This window comes from Alexandromys fortis, unplaced genomic scaffold, assembly GCF_014885135.2.
Source record: "Alexandromys fortis isolate MF-2015 unplaced genomic scaffold, M_Fortis_MF-2015_v1.1 scaffold_80, whole genome shotgun sequence".
Classification (NCBI taxonomy): Eukaryota; Metazoa; Chordata; class Mammalia; order Rodentia; family Cricetidae; genus Alexandromys; species Alexandromys fortis.
This window is the reverse complement of record NW_026068174.1, coordinates 1,857,534-1,873,414: the sequence shown is the minus strand read 5'-3', so window position 1 is coordinate 1,873,414 and position 15,881 is coordinate 1,857,534. Positions and strand designations below refer to the sequence as shown.

The 15,881-nt window shown below is 47.4% G+C and overlaps 1 protein-coding gene across 2 annotated transcripts in view; it reads right to left on the bottom strand.

Annotated features, from left to right (window-relative positions):
• Asic2 (acid sensing ion channel subunit 2) overlaps positions 1–15,881 on the bottom strand; it is a 1,083,285-nt gene that overhangs the window by 269,529 nt on the left and 797,875 nt on the right. The gene's annotated exons all lie outside the window — the stretch shown is intronic.

Here is a 15,881-nt window from a genome sequence, read left to right as displayed (position 1 = left end):
GTAAATACTCTGCCAAAGAGATATATCCCCAGCTCTCGGTTTATCTATTTATTCGTACACAGAGAAGCATAAAGTATAGGAATAGGGAAGCTCCTTTTCTCGGCACACGAATCCATGGTCCCTCCTGGTGGTGTACTGCCATCATCATTATCACCACCTCCACCTCCGTGTTTATCACCCCACCATCTTTACCATCCCATCCCCACCCCCACACTTATTACCAGCCCTCCACCACCATCATCGTCCCTGTTATTCCCACCACCATCCTCATGGGTGGTAGCAGTGATCTCCAACACGTTCTCTGGGCTTTGTGATGAACAGTACACTTTCCTGCATCTATCTCTTTGGATTTTAAGAACATCTCAGTGATGGGAGATTGGTCCCTAATTTGTGTCTACATTTTACAAATGAGGGAACAGACGATCAGTACAGAAGCCACTTGCCCGAGATCACCCAGCTTCCAGGTGAAAGAAGGCATTAACTTCAACCCCCTGGAGACAACACCATCTATTCTGTGGCTAAACCACCTGTCTCCCTGCCAGCCGCCGTGCTGGCAAGTCAGGAGAGGGAAACAGAGCCCAGGATTCGGTCCCGTTTTAATGCCTGGTTAGGAAATTGCCCTTGAGCCTGTATTTTATGCTGGAAGTGTCGAAGAGGCGCCGGCTTTAATTTCATGACTGCTGCAGGTGAGTTTAAGATAACTTTTTTGGTTGGTTAAGGAAAAAGAAATTACAAAATTAAAAGAGTGGAAAAAATAAATTACCAGTGACTGTTTTTACAGCCTTTGCTTACAAGCTGGAGTGGAGAATTAAAAAGTTATATAGCTCGGGTTTCTGTCCATGACTTATCGCAGATGAATCCTTCGTATTTATAGCATTTTCCCTCTCTGCCATCTCGAGACAATAAGCAAAGCCCTGATATAGGTTGCCGCTCTCTGCCCTAGAGCCCCAGGGGCCCTGCAAACTCAGCAGATCTGTCATTGCCCCAAGAAGACGCCAGAAGATGCAAGGACCCAGGAGACAAGGCTTATTTACCATTCTTTTGCTTGGAGAACAAGCCCCTTATTCACTCAGCTACCACTGCAGAGGTGAGTGGCAGTGGGGAGGGTCACACTGGGGCCAGTCGGGAGAACAAACACCCTAAAAAAGCTGAACTGTTGGTGCCAATGCTCCATGCCTGAAGCTGTTCTTAATATTATTAGCATCCCCACTTCTCAGATGGGGAAATGGAGGCACAGAGAGATGTGATGGCCTGCCTGAGGTCACAGAAAATTGCTTTTCATGACTCCTGTCCTTGAAGAGTTTAAAGGCTAGTGGGAGAGGAGTTGGAGAAGGAAGGACATAGCCATACAGAGCTGGGTTCCACAAAGGACTCTACCTGGCTTTCATCCTGAAGACCACTCTGAAAATGACAGACATTTCTGTCCATTACACAGATAAAGACAGAGACACAGGAAGATGGATAAACTAGTCTAAGATGGTTTGGAGGGGCATTGCTGGGATTTGAACTGACATCTTTCTGGATCTCACTAACTTGGTTATGCTGAAGAACCTCAATCACCTCATGTATCCTGGAAGGGTTAGCTCTATGGAAACGAGGATTCTGTCATTCGTGGACATCAAGGAAAACTCTGCAGCCTGCCTACTTGGAATCATGTGGGGACCAGAGACAGGAGCTGAATTCCCTGATTCCAGGCACTGGCTGGGAGGTGCTCTGTGCTCTAAACCACAATGTACAGCATGCTGTGTCCCACCCGCTTGCAAGCAATGTTTTCCTTGCTGTCCAAAGATGAAGACGTGAGAGTCCAGGACCCTAAGGTAATACTCACAGTACCGGAAGCCAAGCCTCTGCTTTCTGTGCTGTAACCCTCCAGCACTCATTAAGAATCAACCTTATGAGCAGGGCAGTGGTGGCGCACTCCTTTAATCCCAGCACTTGGGAGGCAGAGGCAGGCAGATCTTGGTGAGTTCGAGGCCAGCCTGGTCTACAAGAGCTAGTTCCAGGAGAGCCATGGCTGTTACATAGAAAAATCCTGTCTCTAAAAACAAAACAAAACAAAACAAAACAAAAAACAACAAAGAATTGTCCTTATGGGATGGATGAGCCTCAGGCAGATACAAATTACTTACAACAAAATTCTAAACCTGGAAACATGGATCCCAAGGTCACTGTCTCCTCATCATCCCCTGGACCGTAGAAAATTCACCCAAGGAAGACTGGAGAGGTCAGTGGAGCCAATGAACTTCAGCTACCAATACAGACATCTGGGCTCCACTCCAAGCCAATGTGATTATGACCTTTGGCCTGGATTTGGGACTTTGATATTTCTTAAGTTTCCCCATGTAGTTTTAGTATACAGCCAAACCAAGAAATGCTGATGCACCATCTCTGTTTTCTGGGTGGGCACCAGAGACTCCGAAAGGGGCCACAAAGGGTACATGGTGGTAGATCGCAATTGCTTATCTTCTGGCCTCCATCTTAGGACACTCCCATTCCTTAGCTATGCAGTTGTGGTCACAGGGACCATGGTCCTAAGAGATGAACACCCACCTTGTTTCTTATCATCAGTACCTCATGACCCGAGCGAGCCCTAGGCGAATTATGTCCCGCACCGCCTAAGCTGGCTGCATTGCTTCAGAGTAAAGGGGAGAACTGAGGCAATTACCCAATGTGTTAGCCAACCTGTCCCTGTGGCACTCCCGTGAGCCAAAGTCATAAATATGAAATGGTAATTTCTCTCTGGAAGCCTGCTTCCTGCCTCCCATCCCCTCCCACTCAGAAATCGCCCACCATTGCCTGTTTGTCCTGTCCCGGCTGGGGCGGCAGTAACTCTGAGTTATTTAAGCATCTCGGGCAAAAGTTGCATCTTGAGATCTGAATCATCCTGCCTAACCTCAGCTCGCCTCTGCAGCCGACTGCCTGACCGGAGCAGATTCCTCAAGCCTTCCATAGATTGCAATAAAAATGCCCTGCAAGTATTAATTAATGGCTCCCAGCGGCCCCCGTCTTTGTGCATGGTGTAGACTTGCATCAGCTCCGGAGAGGGGGTGAGATGAGCTAAACTCTCCTGGAGATTTGGCCTCCTGCTGGCCTTGTGACCTTGAGCAAGTCATAGCACTGGTCCAGGATCTGTAACTCTCCCACCTCTCTTAGCCTCATAAAGAACCAAATGCTTGCATATCCTTGGAATAAAATCCTTCGTTGGGAATGGCTAGAGCCATAGACCCTATTCTTCCCTGCTCCATAGAGAGTCTCACAGGACAGCACAGGGAAGAGGGAACTGTAGGATTCCAGGTGGAAGAAACAGCATCCTTGAGGCTTGCCTGGTAGACCAGGCAGATTCGAGGACCCAAAGCACTTCCCTGCAACCAAAGGTATGATGAACAGAAGCAGAGCCTGGAGAGTTTCTGAGTGTTTGGCCTTATCTTGAAGGTGGTGGGAAACCACGTGATACCTTTAGACAAAATGGACTCTCGGACTAAAGATAACAAAATGGTTATCTGAGTCACCTTTTCAGCACAGAGCTCGAAAAGCTACTGAGGGGGACTTGTCTGTTGTTTGGTTGGCTACAGGATCCCACAGGGATGAAGAGATTGAACTGATGCCTTGAGTAGATTCACTTGGCTGTCCTCTGAGTCCAGCACAGTGCCTGGTCTATAGAATGCACTAGATAAATGTATGAATGAGTAAATGAATCTGTGAATAGTTGAATATATAAAAGAAAGAGCACGAGAATAAGTGACAAAATCAGCTAAGGAGAGCATGAATGAGTGAGTGGAATGAGCGAGTCCAAAAGCAGGGTTTGCAGGCTGCCTAAGTAATGCTAAGGGCTGTTAGCAGCAAAAGCACGGGCTTCTGCCTGCCTTACCTTGGACCGGCCTGCCACAGCCCAGCTTCCTCAGCACCACACCTCAGCACCACACGGCTCAAAGGCAGCCCCTGATGACTGTGATCATGAAGGAACTCCTCCTTCTATTCCCTCCACCTGTCCCTGGTAGCCACACACTCAGATGAGGAAGCAGCAGTACCTGGCGACTCCTCTTTGCAGGGGACTCTATTGCTGTTTCCCCATCCACGTGGTCTCCGAAGAGCTATCCATTTCACAGCAAAGACAAAGGAGGAGGTACCCTTCACAGTGACTTCACGGTTGCTGCAGGGTGCGCATCTCTAAGCAGCTGGAGCCCAGAGCTCGAGCATCAGCCTGGTGAAGGAGCTGAGCTTCTTAGGGTGCGACTCAGCACAAGGGGACCCTGCCTTGAAGCCTGTCCAAGAGGGGTGATTTTCCACTGTGCTGAGTACAGTGGCTGGTTGAAATGTAGCCTCGGCTGTCCCAGTCAGAGGCTTTGTGTTCCCTCTTAGTCTAAGCTGACCTTTTCCCAGGCCTTGGAGAACTTGCTGTATAAAATGTAGGCTGGTGCCAAGTGGTACAGGCAGCGCTTGAGAGCTTGTCAGACATTCAGGAACCAGAACTGAGACTTCTGTAACATTCCTGGGTCACTCTCGGGGACATAGAAATTCCCAAAGTTCAAGGGACTCTGCTTGGCTAACCCGGGCACCTCAGTGGGACCTCTCAGCCAAGGATTCAGGGAGTCAGACAGACACTGACTAGGTTTTCTGATGCTCTCCACTGGGACAAGGGACAATAGCTCCCTAAGAGGTGGCATGAATATTGACACCGGCAGAAGGATATACATTTAGACTTCTGACAGCATATCACTACCCACAATGCCCAACACTGTCCTGGCTCTGGCACTAGCTGGATAACCCTGGTCTGTGAAATGCAGATGCTACACTCTGCTTTTCTACACCGTGTGGCTATGAACATGAATGGAAAGGAAAGATCTGCCTGCTCTCTGTGAAACACAAAGTTCGGGGAAAGGGACAGGAGCAGCATCCAGGTCTAAGCTTTTCAGGGGACTGGACCTACATGTCAAAGACCTCTGACCTCAGGAAGACTAGCCAACCTAGGAGGAGGTGCTAACTGGCCAGGATGCCAGATTCCCAAGAAAGCACCTGACTACGTCAGCCCCCACCCCACCAAGCTGCCCCCACATGGGAACTGGTGATTGGATTCCTAGAGCTGCATTTTCCCATTTGAAAGGAGAGCTGCCTAAAGACTTCAGGCTCCGTCCCATTAGCATTCTAGGGGGTCAGTGTTTCCAGACTGCTAGAGTCATGTTGTTCCCGCACACTGTGTGGGTGAGGGAGGCAGCTACACTTTGCAGGAGCCAGATGTACCCACAGCACAAAGAACAAGGGACAGAGCCATGGAAGCTGAATTTGCTAGTGGTGTAAGGAGGCAGATGCTTCTTCTCCCATGCTGGCTCTGGTTTGCCAGCTCTATGCAGAATGGAATTCTCCCTGATCCCTGTGTGGCTTCCCCTTCTCACCTTCCAGGTCTCAGCACAGATGTCCCTTCCCCAGACACTAATCCTGTCCCCTTGTCTTCAAGAACCCCCTCCCTACCAGACTGATAGATCCCTGGCCCTGAAACTTTTCCCTTTACAGTATTTAAGATTGTTTATTGTTCTCTTGTGATGTTGATGGCCCCACCCACTCCTCAACATACAATGTTTCTTTAAAATCCTCCATCCTACGCATGTTAAAGATATATCACTGGAGCCGGGCGCACGCCTTTAATCCCAGCACTCGGGAGGCAGAGGCAGGCAGATCTCTGTGAGTTCGAGACCAGCCTGGTCTACAAGAGCTAGTTCCAGGACAGGCTCCAAAACCACAAAGAAACCCTGTCTCGAAAAACCAAAAAAAAAAAAAAAAAAAAAAAAAGATATATCACTGGGCCAGATCCCCATAGATCTGTAGTCTCAGCTACTTAGGAGAATCACAAGGTCCTGATCTGCCTGGGCTACAAAGCAAGTTCAAGACACCCTGGTTGGTTTAGTTCTCCTATATCAGAACAAAGCATTTGAAAAAAGTTTGGAGCTGTAGCTCAGTGGCAGAGCACTTGCCCAGTATGTATGAAGCCCTAGGTTTGGCTATTAGTGCAATAAATAAGGACATAAATAAAAGCTAGGTCCTTTCTCTATGCATTCTGATTTGGTTGCTGTGAGCTGGGGCCTGGGCTTTTGCTTGCTTGCTTTTTTTCTTTTTTTGATTGATTGTTTTGGAGACAAGGAATCACTCTGTAGAGCAGCCTGGTCTTGAACTTGAGAAAGTCCTCCTGCTTCAGACTCCAAAATGACAGGATTACAGGCAGGAGCCACCACACTCAGCTGGCCAGGGAGTTTTAACCATACCCTCCCGATTCCTCTGATCTTCAGGGAGACTGGGGAAGCCTGGGTCCAGATGAAGCACTCTCTGAGGGATGGCTGAACTCATACCCTTGGACTGCCAAGCTGTGCCAGACCTATGTGGACTCCCGGAAACTCTGTAGAATGAATGAAGAACTAAGTCCACATGCATTGTGGTGCACTGACTCTTCTGTTTCACCAACGCAATGGGGCAGACAGGGATTTGCCTATACAGCATAGTACCAAGTACCAGGCGGCTGTGGTCCTTGCCCTCAGAAAGATGACAGTGGATGGGGGCTGGGGAACATTGACTGCAACCAAGACCACGAAAGAAAAGAATTCCATGATGTGCCTAGACTCCTTTGTTTTTTAGCTGCAAAAAGAGAGGGTAGAACCACAGAAAAGAGGCAGTATATTAAAAATAGGTTTTTTGGCTAGACAGTAGTGGTGCATGACTTTAATCGTAGCACTCAGGGAGGCAGAGGCAGGTAGATCTTTGTGAGTTTGAGGCCAGCCTGCTCTACAGAGTGAGTTTCAGGACATCCAGAGATACTCAGAGAAACCTGTCTTGAAAAACCAAAAAGAAAAGTATTTTTATAGTGGTATATTATTTATGTTTTAATAAATAAAGCTTGTCTGAAGATCAGGGGGCAGAGCTAAGCCACTAGAGTCCAGGAAGTAGAGGCACACGCCTTTAATCCCAGGACTCAAGGCCACCCTGGGCTACCTGAGAGTGGATTGAATCATTCTAAAGAAACAGAGCTCACACCTTTGATCCCAGCACTTGGCACTTGGGATGACATACATTTAATCCTAAAAGCTATACCAGTTAGCCATAGAGGCAGGATGGTGGTGGTGCACACCTTCAATCCCAGCACTAGAGAGGTATCTAAGGCAGGATAAGACAGGAACTCACTCTCCTTTCAGAATGAATATTTTGTAGAGGCAAGAGCTCTCTAGTGGTTGACTGTTTTGCTTTTCTGATCTTTAGCTTGAACCCCAGTATCTGTCTCTCGGTTTTTATTATTGTGCTACCATTTTTATTTTGTTTCATGTGTATATGTGTAGTTCAGTTACACACAGGAGATTAAAAGGTTCCAAGGACAGATAAGGGTGCAGGTGGAGAAGTACACTCTCTCCTAAAGCACAAACCCCAGCCCCAGGCATCTGTGAGCACATCTTCAGCCCCGCCCTAAGGACAGATAGGTGGGAGGGATGGGGTACCCAGGGCAGGCTGCAGCTTGAGCAGGGGCCTGGATGTTGGGAAATTCCTTTGTAACAGCAAGTGGCTCATAAGTGACTTGGCACTGTGCTCAAGGCCATGGACTCTTGACTCTACAGGGGTAGAAGGAGGGATGGCAGCCAAGGTCATAGGGCCCATGGGAACTGTTCGGTCTCACCTGCTAGCTAAGAGCCTTGGAATGTGATAGAGGGCCAGGAATGAAGTTGCTAGAAGTTGATACAAATTCACCATTCAAATTTCTGCCTATTGGTTGAATGGGGTGGTGAGTGCTTGAAATCCCATCGCCCAACAGGTGAAGAGGTAGGAGAATCAGGAGTTCAAGGCCCCTTGAATTACACGAAGACTCTCTTTCAAAAGCAAAACGAAACCAGACCCACAAAACAAAACAAAACAAAACAAGATAAATAATGCTGTCTGTGAAATCCTCAGCATCGTGTACCCCATGAGCCTGAGCCTTGGTTTCTTCCTCTGTAAAACAGGTGCAATGGGATTTAATGCTCGAAATGTTCTGTGGGTAGTGTTACTGTGTGAACCTGACATGTCTTCTGCAGGCGAATGCTTTGGGTGCTGCTTCTTCTTCTTCTTCTTCTTCTTCTTCTTCTTCTTCTTCTTCTTCTTCTTCTTCTGCTGCTGCTGCTGCTGCTGCTGCTGCTGCTGCTGCTGCTGCTGCTGCTGCGTTTTGGGGAGGCTGTGGCACCTTTGGCTTAGTTGGGAGAAGTAGGTCACTAGGGGTGAGTCTTAGAAGAATGATTCTAGCTACCTACAGCCCTTTCTGCTTCCTGTTTTGCTATAACGTGAACAGCCTTGCCACCTGCTTTGGCTGCCATGAAGTCAGCTATGCCTTCTTCTCCATAATGCTGGGCAGCAACTCTCAGAAAGCATGAACCAACGACAGTCTCTTCTTGCTGAATTTGTTTCTCTCAAGGGTGCGGTGACAGTGAGGCAAAGCAGACAGTAAGCCTGGGGCACTCTGCCTGGTGCATAGTAGGTCTTCCTCTTGCTTCCTCTCATCGTCCCTCCTCCTACCACCAATGCATTTTATCTCAGTTGGCTTTGCAGAGCCCCTCAACAACATCTTACCAACATCACTTTTGCCAAGTTAACCCCCTCACTCCTGGTGCACGGGGGTGCCTGATCATTCCCACCCACTTCCTGCTTTCCTGAGCACCACCGCTCTCCTGACTGAGTTCCTTGGCTGTGATAGACAACAAGACGTAGCTCTTGACACTGTAAAGTCATGGTGAAGATTAAAGGGTGGGGCACTGTCCTCGGCTGGATCTTTAAAATGAAACTCTTTGGATGTGAAAAATGTAGTTTGGTTTCCATGCCTGGCTTAGATATCGGATGCTCATAGAATATGCAGCAACAACAACCCAAAAAAGGCTCTCACTCCATGTACCGTCAAAAATGTAATGTAATTATTGCGATGCTAAATATCCCCAGCTGTTCTGAGATATTTGAATCTTAAATCAAGCCCGCCTGCCTGCATCCCGCGCTTGCAGCTGGGTGGGTACCACACAAGCACAGAGCTGGGAAACTTCAGGCAGAAACTTCAGGCTCACATCTCCATCTTGCCAGTTATACGGCCCGACTTTGCCCCAGCACTGCAATGAGGATCCCCCCAAGTCTGAGCTACTGGCATTCTCCCCAAAGAGAACCATGTGCCTTGACGGGGCCATGCAATCTGGCAGGCCATAAGCATCTATCCAAATAGTCCTTCAAATGCATGTGCAGGGAGCATAAAAAGATAGTGTAAAATAAATGGTAATAAAGTGAATAAACACGCGTCTCACTCCAGAGCCTTTGAGGTGCTTCTATAAATCAAATTCTTTCCATAATTTGCTCTGTGAGGCTGTGCTGAGAAGCAGAATCAAACCTCATATACTTTCCTGGGCAGTAGGCTCAGATTTATGGATGAGAGTTCACAGTGGATGCCCGTGCCATTTCAAAGTGGGAAAATAATTTTTGTTGGGAGGGGTTCCAAGAGAAGATTAAACCCTTCACTTTCAGAGATCAGAGTATCAACAACTTTCAGATCAAATGCGCCATCAGAATCAGAAGGGGATGGCCAGAATACAGATGTGGGACAGAGAGTTCACTCAGGGAGAATCTGACGCTTTGAGGGTAGAAACCGCAAGCTGATGCACGCTAGGCTGAGAGTGGATCGCCAGTGCCTCGGTGACAGTTCAGCGTCCCTGATTCCGTCTGTAGTTTTAGATTCACTTTATTTCTAATTGTGTGTGTGTGTGTGTGTGTGTGTGTGTGTGTGCCCAAGTGCCCACAGAGGACTCAAGAAGGACTCTGGAGCTGGAGTTACAAGAGATCATCAGCTAACTGAAGCAGGTGTTGGGAACCAAGTGTGGGTCTTCTACAAAAGCAGTATGAGCCATTCCAGCCCTTTCTCCTCCCCTCTAAACCACCCCTTCTCTCTCTGTCTTCCTCTCCTTCTCTCTCTTCCTCTTTCCCTCCCTCCGTCCCTTCTCTCTCTCTCTCTCTCTCTCTCTCTCTCTCTCTCTCTCTCTCTCGTGTGTGTGTATGTGTGTGTGTGTGAGTATGCGTGCATGCGCATATTTGCAGGCATACATGGAAAACAGAGATCCTATCATCAGGTGTCTTTCTTAATTATTTCTCCACTTTTTTTGAGACAGCCTCTCACTGAGCCTGTAGCTCACTGATTGGCTAGACTGGATGGCCAGCAAGCTCCAGGGATTGTCCCCAGTGCTATAGTATTACAGTCACTCTTACCACATGGGGTTTTATGTGAGTGTTGGGAATGCAAACTCAGTTCCTCAAGCTTTCTTAATAAGCACATGACCAACTAAGTCGTCCCCTTACCTCCCCGACTCCGAATTTTAATTCTGAACTTGATATTAAAGGCACCAGCTTGCCCAGAGAAATGTGATGTAAAACTTGCACAGTGATATGTGACACAGTAGGGGGCTGTTCCTCTGGAGCCTTGGAGGACCTTTTTGGAAGAAGTGAGATTATCACCTATTGAGAAAGACACTAGAACCTACTACACATCTCTGTGATGCATTTATGTACCCAAGCCGGCACACTTTTCTCTACTGAGAGTCCAATTTTATCACTAGTCCACGATTGATTCTCGATAAACAAATTGTAACAGATCAATAGACTAGATTGAAATTTCATAACGATCACACATGGGGGCGTGATCTGGGTTCTGCAAATGAGATAGGCAGTTCCCACCAGCTACTCACTTAACACCTGGAGGAGCTGGGATTTGAACTTGAGTCTGCCTGATTCTTTCCTCCTGATCCACTTTGCCCCAATGCCTTTTTCCAGTTTCCAGGGCATAAATTTCCAAGCTTTGCATGGATATTAAGTGTAATTAAATTATTCCCATGCTTCTCTGGAAAACAGATGTGTGTTTGTTACAAATTCTTTTTTTTTTTTTTTTAAAGGAAGGCCCTGATCCTTAACTACCTAGTCTGGCTCACTACAGTGGATGATGGCTTGAACTAGAATACATTTTATACTTCTGAAGCCATTTGGCTGATACAAGCTTCTGATTTCTCTGAAACAAATTACACAAACTGTAGCCACTTCAAACACAGCATGTTTACCATCTTTTAGCACAGCTGTTAAAGTCGGCCTTGAGTCTTACTGGCTTTCCTCAAGGTGTCCACAGGTTTCGCTTCACCTTGAGGTCTCAGAGGGAATCTTTTTTTCTTATCTTGCCTTTTCCAGCATTTAGGAGCTGCTGTCATGGCCACCTCCCATGTCTTCAAAACCATCACTTCAAATCTCTGTCTTTGACTAATTTCTGCTGCAGGGGATAAATCTCCCTCTCTGACATCCAGTCCTTTCTTTCTGATTTCCTCCCTCCTCTCCCTCTTTTCTTCTCTCTCCCAATTCCTTTCCCTCCTCAGTACCAAAGCTTATAGCCAGAGTCTCGAACATGCCAGGTGAGCCCACTATCAGCAAGCTGTATCCCTAGCCCTTCTTTTTTTTCCATTTTATTTAGAGACACACTCTCATTTAAGATGCCCAGGCTGAACTTGAACTTATTCTGTAGCCCAGGTAGTCCTCGAAGTTATGATCCTTCTGCCTCAGCCTCCCAAGTATCTAGGATTACAGGCTTGCACTACCAAGGCTGCCTTCTTTTTCTAACTTACAAGGACCTATGATCACAATGGGCTCACCCAGATAACCCAGTATGATCTTTTTCCATCCAGTCTGTATAGGTAAGACAGCCACAGGTTCTAGGGAGGAGGACACAGGCAACTTCATGGAGCCGTTGCTCAGGGTATTTGAGACTTGAATTTTATGAGGCCTTCCTCCTGAAGTGGAGGAGAGATGGGAGTCTAGGGAGGGGTGTCTGTCAAGCTCCCCAGGGAACTGAGTGGCAGGTGCAGCAGCGGAAGCAGCATTGATTGGGGGCAACCTCTGCTATACCAACGCTGGTAGCTTGGCACTTGGTTTGGTGGATGCTCTGGCTGGGCCCATAGCCCTCTACTGACCCAGATCTGCTATAGCAGAGGCTGCAGCTGTGTTTCCCAGTGATTCTAGCATTCCTCCCTAGACCTTCCACCTTTCTCCACAATAAAATGCTGCTCCCCGATAGACTTTTACAGAGCCCGGGAACCGGCATGACTGAGAGCTGCACCAGTGACTTCCCCTTGATTTCCTGGAGCTTCAAGACGTTCACAACCTTGCATCCCAAAGAGTGGATCACGGACTAGCATCGTCCACGTCATTAGGAGCTTGCGAGAAATACTTGTTAGGCCCTGCCCCTACCTATCAAATCAGCATGCCTGTGTGGAGGCCCCAGGAATCTTGCCATGTAATAGTTAGCTCAACCTATAATGTTTCTTAGGGAAACTGAACTCAAGTTTTATCTATTCTTCTATTTCCTGTGTGTGATGCTGGGCAAGACACTTCCTTCTTTGGTGTCTGTCGTCAAGCAATAGGTATCCTCCATCACTGCAGGGGTAAACGAGATGGGATGTGTGTAACAGTTTCCTCCCTAGACTGGGAGGATGAGAGATGCAGGCTTGTTTGGTCAAAAGGCAATGGCTATGGTGTAGTACAAAGAATGCTGACTTTGGGACCCCGAGAACATTTTTTTTTCCGTGATTGTGGGCCAGGTACTGACCTACCTGTATGTCAGTTTCCTTGTCTGTAACAGGGAGAAAAGGACATTTTCTTGTCTGGCCCACTGCCAGACTGAAATAAAACAATGGGTGTGAAAGTGCCCAGTGGAGAGTAGGAACTCAGTAATGTGTGTGGAAATCTGAGGAGACAATTTCTTAAGCAAGGTAACAGTGGAAACAATGGTGTTGGGGAGACTTTTGACATGCTCTGGGGAGCTAACTTCCTCAGTGCCTCCTCTGTCTCTGTTTGACCAACAGTTCATGTTCTGTTTGTTAGACCCGGCCTGAGTGGGTTCTCACTTTGGCAACCTGTAGGTTTAAGTTATCAGTGTCCTTGAAAGAATGAAAAGGGCCATTCAGAGCAGACCTGGACTCCAGGAGAACTTCTTACTCCTGAGCCCCTCCCCTCCAACAAAGCTGCTGCTGTATGTGGCTGCTGTAGCAGGGGAATGGCAAGTTCAGGCTGGACTCTCTCTCTTGAGAGTCATCTCTGCCTCCAGGGGCGCAGGTCATGAAATCCAGCCTGACTTCTGTGGTCCATACCAACCAGCAGTAGGCACTTCCAATGAAGACTTTGGGAACTGGGCCATCCCCCTCCCAGGATTAACACCCAAGAGCTGGCAGCTTTAACACTGGGTCAATCTTCGGTTAAAATCTGACTGGGCTGCCTTCTCGTGTGTGACCTGTGAGCCTCGCTTTCCTGATCTGAGAAATGGGTTCCACAGTGCTCATGAGAGTCTGATAAAGGTGACTGTGGTTCATGGTTCTGACACAGATCCCAGTCCCACTCTTGGTATGGCAGGGACTTCCTTTCACAGCCAACAATAAAGGATAAAGCCCCTTGACCTTTGCGAGTCTCTTTGCCGGGAACAGATTAGATTTATGATCATCTCGGTAGGTCAGTTACTGGCACACAGTAAGTATTTATTGAGCCTTGGTTGATGGGATTTGAGCATCTACCCAACCAAATCAGTGGGGTCAAAGCTATGCACATACAGAGAAAATGGCCTGGTTATTGCTCCAGCCCTTCTCGATTGGGAAGACGTCTGATTGATGCCTTCATGACTGGCCACAGTGGCCCCCAAATAGCCACTATCGGAATTAGCCTGATGTGGGTCAATTTGGATATCTGCAGACCTGGATAGAGTTTATGTTTGATTCCCTAAACTAATTTCCCTGAAGTCAAATAACTGGTAGAGGTCTTTTCATGTGCCTTTTATAAATGTCTATTTAATCACCGTCCTGTCTCCAGCTCTTCAATAATGCCTGTGTTTCCCCCATAATCACTGTTTCAGTTCTGCAAAGAAAAGGAATGGATGGCCGAGACGCTCCAGCCATCTGCAGCATCTGAGCCCTCTTTCCCCCTGACTGCCCACTTGAATGGAGAACTCTGCTGCTCAGTCCCACTGGCCATTTGGCTCATATCCTATTACTGCAGAAGAGAGTCCTGAGGCCAAAGATACGCAGCTGGCCAGGGCCAAGTTGAGGCTGGACTGGTCTTTCTACACAATGCCCCCTGTCCCCTCCTCAACGCTGCTCCCTTCTCATTGGGCTGCAAAGAGCGCATGGGCTCCTGCAGTCATGGCAACTTGGGTTTGACTTGGCCTTACTACCCGCTGGCTCTTGACTTGAAACACATTGCACATCCTCTCAGGGTGACATTTCCTCCATTTATAAAGCACGGATTATCACAGACTGTCCAGGGTTACTGTGATGATGACATGAAACAAGCCAGGCAGGGTCTGGCCTGTCAGAGATGCCCGATGCTATCTGCCTTTGCCCTTCACTGTAAATGTTCATGCAAGTAATAAAAATGGAAACGGCTCCCATTTATTGAATGCTTGCTTGATGCCAGAAACTGGTCTAAGCACTTTACATGTAGTAGCTCATTTATTCCTCTTTCTATAAAGATAGAAGTATTTTTTTTCTCACCTCCCTCCCTAAAGCTATCTATCCTCACAGCCACTAGACTGCCTGGCCTAGCAGCATTTCAACAGAATTTGCTGATTTCAAACAATATGTTACTGAAATCATTTCTTGTTTCCTATTGCTGGCTCATAACAGACCGTTGGCTTGATGTGGCAAAATGTGCTAAAAAAAAAAACAAAAAAAAAAACTAAATGTTGTTTCCTTGGCTTATAGCATGTATGAATGGTCCAAAACTGAACTAAAGGTTAGCTCCTACAGAAAGGGGGATGGATAAGATGGAGGTGGGTATGAATGAAAATAGCCCCAGTGGACTTAGAAATGAGGGCAGAAGGTAGGTACTGGGACACAGGTATAACAGCGTAACAGCCAAACGAAAAACACGTCAGAATTTTACAGCAAATTTCAAAACTTTAGCTGGGCTCCCAGGTACCAATCACAATCACACCATTGCCTTGGGACCTTTCAAGGACCACCTCACCCCAGCTACCTTGAACTGGTCCCAGGGCCCAGAAGGCACCTGCTCAATCTCGCCCCTTCCTGCTCTCTCCTGCACTCTCTTGTCTGTGCATGATTCTCTTTGTCTTTTGCTCTCCTGCTTAGTCTTCAAGATTCATCTCAAATGTCACCTCTTCCAGGAAGCCATCAGAGGTCACCAGTCTGATCTGGATACTTCTGAGTCCACACTGAATGCTCTTCATTCTAATTCATGCATCTCTGCAGGTTCCTGAAGGGCATTTACCAAGCCTTATTTAATTCTCTATCTCCAATGTCTAGAAAAGACCTTGGCACAGAGCTGACATATAATAGGTACTGGTTGATTCGATGACTAAGCTAAGAATGAGTATACCCAACTCCCTCAGTTAAGCAGTCATGGTAAGATATTATAATTATGGTGATAATACTTAGTAACTCTTACCACCAGGTAACAGTACACAGTGCCTAACTCTTTCTCTATATTGTAACAATGTCTCCTGAATATTAAGCATCCACTGCCTTCCAGATTCAGTCACTGCACATACATACATACGTACATCCATCCATCCATACATACATATTCCTCCTATATCTCAGAAGAACTTATTACTGGAGGCTCAGAAGCAAAGTGTATGCCCAGGGAACACTGCTAGGAGGGGACGGACCTAAAGTCCAAGGCCAGGTCTGCTTGATACTTTCCCCTGAAGCATGCTGTTTCCCAGAGAGGGCAACGGCCCCGTGTTCTTGAAGTAGAGCCTGCCCTGCATTGGCCTGTCTCTAACTCTTTTAAGCCCCAGGGTTCTCAGAGCTCTGCCTCACAGCTCTGCTTCCTGCGCAGACTTCTGTCTCGACTGCCAGGAGCTACAGTGG